Source organism: Falco punctatus (assembly GCF_963210335.1).
Source record: "Falco punctatus genome assembly, contig: scaffold_54, whole genome shotgun sequence".
NCBI lineage: Eukaryota > Metazoa > Chordata > Aves > Falconiformes > Falconidae > Falco > Falco punctatus.
The window spans coordinates 108,763-114,762 of NW_027660068.1; the positions used below are offsets into that span (position 1 = coordinate 108,763).

The following is a 6,000-nucleotide window of genomic DNA, read 5'->3' on the forward strand; positions in this document are numbered from 1 at the left end:
TATAGTTACATCTTTAAGTTTACGTCTTAGGTTTATGTCTTAGGGTTAAGTCTTAGGGTTTTGTCTTAAGGTTAAGTATTACTATTAAGTCTTAGGGTTAAAGTCTTAAGATTTAATCTCAGGGTTAGGTCTTATGGTTAAGTCATAAGTTTAAGTCTTAATTTTAAGTCTTGGGGATAAGTCTTAAGGTTAAGTCTCAAGGTTAATCTCAGGGTTAAGATTTAGGGTTAAGTCTTAAGGTTAAGTCTTAGGGTTCAGTCTTAGGGTTAAGTCTCAGGGTTATGTCTTAGGGTTAAGTCTTATGTTTAAGTCTTAGGGTTAAGTCTTAAATTTAAGACCTAGGGTTAATTCTTAGGGTTAAAATCTTTAAGATTAAGTCTCAGGGTTAAGTCTTAGGGGTAAGTTTTAAGGTGAAGTCTTAACATTAAGTATCAGTGTTGTGTCTTTGGGTTAAGTCTTAAGGTTAACTTTTAGGGTTAAGTCTTAGGGTGAAGTCTAAAATTTAAGTCCTAGGGTTAAGTCGTACAAGGTTAAATCTCAGGGTTAAGTCTTAAGGTTAAGTCTTAAATTTTAGTGTTAAAGTTTTAAGGTTAAGTTTCAGGGTTAAGTCCTAGGGTTACTTCTTAAGGCTAAGTCTCAGGGTTAAGTGTTAGTGTTAAGTCCTAGGCTTAAGTCTTAATGTTGAGTCTTAAGGTTGAGTCTTAGGGTTGATTTTTAAGGTTAAATCTTTTGGTTAAGTCTTAAGGTTAAGTCTTAATGTTAAGTCTTAGGGTTAGGTCTCAGGGTTAAGTTTTAAGGTTAAGTCTTAGGGTTAAGTCTTAATGTTATGTCTTAAATTTAAGACCTAGGGTCAATTCTTAGTGTTAAAATCTTTAAGTCTCAGGGTTAAGTCTTAAGTTTAAGTCTCAGGGGTAAGTCTTAAGTTAAGATAGGATGAAGTCTTAGGGTTAAGCCTTAGAGTAAAGACTTAAGATAAAGTCTTAAGTTTAAGTGTAAGGCTTAAGGCTTAGAGTTCAGTCTTAGGGTTAAGTTTTAAGGGTAAGAATTAAGGTTAATCTTAAGAGTTAAGTCTTACGGTTAAGTCTTAAGGTTATGTCTTAATGTTAAGTCTTAGGGTTAAGTCTCAGGTTCAGTTTTTAAGGTTGAGTCACAAGGTTAAGTCTTAAGCTCAAGTCTTAATTATAAGTGTTAGTGTTAAGTCTTAAGGTTAAGTCTAAGGGTTAAGTCTCTAAGATTAAGTATTAGGTTTAAGTCTCAGGGTTATGTCTTAGGGTTAACTGTTAAGGTTAAGACCTAAATTTAAGTCTTAGGGTTAAGTCTTAAGGATAAGTCTTAAATTTAAGTCTTAGGGTTAAATCTTAAGGTTAAGTCGTACGGTTAAGTGTTAAGGTTAAGTCTTAAATTTAAGTGTTCTGGTTATGTCTTAAGGTTAAGTCTTAGTGTTAAGTCTTAAGGTTAACTCATAAATTTAAGTTTTAGGGTTAAGTCTTTGTGTTCAGTCTTAAGGTTAAATCTTAAGTCCTAGGCTTTGAGTCTTAGGGTTAAGTCTTAAGTTTAAGTCTTTGGGATACGTCTTAGGGTTAAGTGTCAGCGTTAAGATTTATGTTTAATTCTTAAGTTTAAGTCTTAAGGTTAATTTTTAAGTTTAATCTTATGGATTGAGTCTTAGGTTTAAGTCTTAGAGTTGTCTTGGGGATATGTTTTAGAATTAAGTCTCAGGGTTAAGTTTAAGCTTAAGCCTCAGGGTTAAGTCTTAAGGTTAAGTCTTACGGATTGAGTCTTAGGTTTAAGTCTTAAGTATAAGTCTTAAGTTGAAGTCTTAGGGTTAAGTCTTAGGCTTAAGTCGTAGGATTAAGATTCAAGGCTAAGTCTTACGTTTAGGTCTTAGGGTTAAGTCTTAGCGTTAAGTCTTATGGTTAAGTCTCAATGTTAAGTCTTAGGGTTCAGTCTTCTGGTTAGGTCATTATTTTAGGTCTTAGGGTTAGGTCTTAGTGTTAAGTCTTAATGTTGAGTCTTAGGGTCAAGTTTTAGGGTTAAGTCTTAAGGTTATATGTAGGGTTAACTTTTAGGGCTAAGTCTTACAATTTAGTCTTAGGGTTAAGTCTTAAGGTTAAGTTTTATGGTTAAGTCTTTAGGTTAAGTCGTAGGGTTCAGTCTTACGGTTAAGTCATTAGGCTAGGTATTAGGGTTAGGTCTTAGGGATAGATTCAAAGGGTTAAGTCTTAAGGTTGAGTCTTAGGGTTAAGACTTAGAGTTCAGTCTCTAGGGTTAGGTCTTTAGGTTAGCTCTTAGGGTTAGGTATTAGGATTAAGTCTTAGGATTAAGTCTTAGCTTAAGTCTTAAGTTTAGGTGTTAGGGTTAAGTCTTAAGATTTAGTCTTAGGGTTAAGTCTTTGGGATAAGTTTATAGAGTTCAGTCTTAGAGTTAAGTCTTAGGCTTAAGTCTTAGAGTTAGGCCTTATGGTTAGGTATTAGGATTATGTCTTCTGGCTGTTTTAAGATTAAATCTTAAGGTTAAGTCCTAGCATTAAGTCTTAAGGATAAATCTTAGAGTTAATTCTTATGGTTAGGTCTTAGGGTTAGTTCTTAGGTTAAAGTCTTAGGGATAGGCCTAATGGTTAAGTTTTAGGTTAATTCTTAAGGTTAAGTCTTATGGTTAAGTCTTAGAACTGAGTCAGGATAAAGTCTTAGGGTTAAGTCTTAGATTTAAGGCTTAAGGTTAAGTCTGAGGGCTAAGTCTTAGGGTTAGTTCTTAGGGTTAAGTCTTGGTGTTAAGTCTATAGGGTTAAGTCTTAGGGTTACATCTTAAGGTTGAGTCTTTAGGGTTCAGTCTTATGGTTAATTCTTAAGGTTATGTATTAAGGTTATGTCTTCAGGTTAAGTCTTTAGGTTCGGTCTTAGGGTTAAGTCTTAGGTTTAAGTGTTAAGGTTTAGTGTTAAGGTTAAGTCTTAGGGTTAAGTCTTAGAGTTCAGTCTCTAGGGTTAGGTCTTTAGGTTAGGTGTTAGGGTTAGGTATTAGGATTATGTCTTAGGGTTAAGTCTTAGCTTAAGTCTTAAATTTAGGTCTCAGGGTTAGGTCTTAAGGTTGAGTTTTAATATTGAGTCTTAAGGTCGAGTCTTAGGGCTAAGTATTATTACCAGGAACAGAGGTATATTACTGTAGGGTCTTGCAACTGGGTCTTCTGCAAGATCGATCGATCCATCGATATATAGTCAGACAGACATAAAAATTACGCAATAGCTGCCCTAAATGTTTCAGAGATTTATTTCCATCAGTTTAGGTCATTGAACTTCCTACAGTAGTTATCTATTTCCTCATGCTGCCAAGAACTCCATCGTGTTTGCCATCACTAGTACCAATTGCTCTGTTCCTTGTTTCTTTGGGTAACTTTGGAGTCTTTGCTGTGGAAACAGGCTAGTGTGATGAAATTTAGCACATAGGAATACTTCATGGTTTGCTGACTCTTCAGCAGGGGTTTCCTTCCTCCACTCCCTGCCCAGATCCACCCCTGTTCTCTTCATTCCTCTGTCCCTCTCCTGTCCCTCTCCTGTCACCACACCGCCCCATCTCACCCCCCTCTGCTGCTCAAAATATTAAGGGAACTAGATCTGTATTGAAAAAATTGGGGTTTCTCTTTCCTCTCCTGAGGATTTACCACCCAGAGCAGGCTCAGGTTCTGATCCTGCAAACTGCTCCCCAGTGCTTGGATGCTTGCTCTGGGAAACAAGGACAGCTGCTCAAATTCTTTTGCAGGCACAATCTTTGTTTAAATTCTAGTTGAAATGAAATGAAAAGCTGTCATCAGTCCCACCTGTGGCACAGAGAGACACCTGTGTTTCACGCACATGTCTGCACAGAAACACACGCAGAGGGAAAAAAGCCCGGTACTGCTTTGTGCAAGGAAGTACGTAAACTCTCCCTATCAGCATTGCTGCTTTGAGCAATTGAATCGTTCTACAGTTATCTGACAAGCCGACACGCTGCCCATCAAATCAGAACCAGAATGTATGCCATTTGCAAGATGGGGCAGCAATAAGCTTTCAACCACTTTCCAGCAAGATCAATTCAAGCAAGGCTGTGTATTCATGGATTTTCTCCTCTGCAGAGCCATGAAGAAAACATGAAACGCACTCCCCAAAGGCAAAGGAGCAAACTGAGGGAGAGCAGCTCATTGGCGCCTTTCAGAGCTTCAACAGTCTGGAGAAAAGGGAAAAACACCCATACAAAGGTAAAGAGCAGCCAAGATGCACTTTTATAAAATGCACATTGGGGCCTCTTCCAGATCTCAGAATGACTTTCAATATTGCTTTGCATGACTATTAGACCAAGGCCTAAAGTGGCGTGATAGCTTCTGCTTGCCGGGGCATGGTAAGATCACTCAAACGAGCGACAAGGTAACAAGTAAACACCAAAGGCAACAGCGGAGCTTACCGTTTCCCTCCACTGGCGACCAGCTGTGCAGTAAACCAGCTTAACCAGCCTCCCTAAGGATGGCTCTAAAGTCGCTGAAAAGGAAAAAAAGAAGGTAAGTCCTTAGCCTGGAATGTAAAGGCACCCTCTTGGCTTCCAGGCAGGTGGCACAGATGGCCCAGCAGGGTCATGTCCCCACATTCCAGGAAAGATAAAAGAAACACAGGACGTCTTTGTCGGGTGGGTTTGATGCATCCTTTCCATTTGCTGAAAGCCTGAGGAAGGATGTATTCCACGGTAGGACCGGTGGCACTTTAGACCTGAGGTTAAAATAGTGCTGCACTTCAGTGACGCTCCCCAAGCTGCTTTCACCACCAAAGAGAAAAAGATTTGCTCTCTCCAGTATGGTGGGAATGATACCATAAAGTCGGTCAGGGAGAAAAACCCTCTAAGACTTGCTTGCAAGTTTCAGAAGGCCGGCATTCTTTATGGCAGTGCTGGGAGCACGGGGGAATGTTTCCTCTGAGCGTGCTCACCCAGTTCCTCAAGGGTACGCACTATGGACAGCAGAGCACTTGCACACTCATAGCGCATTACACACGCATTTTCAGTCAGGCACGGGATGGGTTACAAGTTGCTTGCTTTAATGCAAACGAGCACACACCCTCAGACAGCACTGCTGAGGTTTTTTACTAGCTCCCCGTGCTCCCCAAGCGGGGCCTTGCCCTCTCTCGGGGGGCTATCTGAGTCAGAGGTCACGATCTCCCCCCACAACAATTACCTTTGTCCGAATTCCAACCAACTTTCCGTGGATCGCAGCACTCTATCGGCTTGTCTCCTCCTGCGACCACAACGTCCTCACCCAGAGGCTCTTTCTGCATCACCGAAGAGAACGCAGATCTTTTCCCCACCCATTCTTTGTTCCCCATCCTTCCCAAGGCTGACTCCCTGGATGAGAGGTCCCTTACTTCGTCACTTCTAACAGCTTTAGAGAGTCAGCTTGGCCTAACCTTTGTGCGCAGGTGTGTTTAACATAGAGCTACACACCAAATCAGAGCGTGGCAACTGGGGAGCTCAGACATCTTGTCCCTTTGCCGAGCCAGCAGCTTCCCCTTAGCAGAATCCCTGGACATAAATGTATATACAGTGGAATCTATACAGTGGCATCAAACGTCCCGCCAGACACCACATCCGTCCCTAAAATCCTTCCCCCCAAACAACCCTGAAAGACTTCCCTTGACACCCTCCTCCACCCCAGGCTGTTCCTGAAATCATCCCCCACCTCCACCTCCCTGCCCTGGCCCTAAAACTTCTCCCCCAGACCCTGGTCCGGCCCTAAAGTCCCTCCCCCACCCTCGGTCCGTCCCTAAAGTCCTTCCCCCAACCCCAACACCTTCCCTCCCGTCCTTCCCTAAAGGCCTTCATCAACCTTGCCCATCCGTCCCTAAAACCCTTCCCCCAGACTCCCCACTCTGTTCTCTAAATAACACACACAGCCTCAACACCTCCCCCCCCGTGTATCAATACGCACCCCCCCACATACCCCCACCTCCCCCACTCCCCCACCCCACCTCCCCCCACCCCCCATAC

At 41.6% G+C, this 6,000-nt stretch overlaps 1 long non-coding RNA gene across 1 annotated transcript in view; it reads right to left on the bottom strand.

The window, feature by feature from the left end:
- LOC308058115 overlaps nt 1–5,487 on the bottom strand; it is a 28,344-nt gene extending 22,857 nt beyond the window's left edge. The window contains exon 1 of the long non-coding RNA XR_013925666.1: nt 4,432–5,487. This is a non-coding gene — a long non-coding RNA (uncharacterized lncRNA). The remainder of the gene's footprint in view (nt 1–4,431) is intronic.
- Nucleotides 5,488–6,000: the final 513 nt, after the last annotated feature.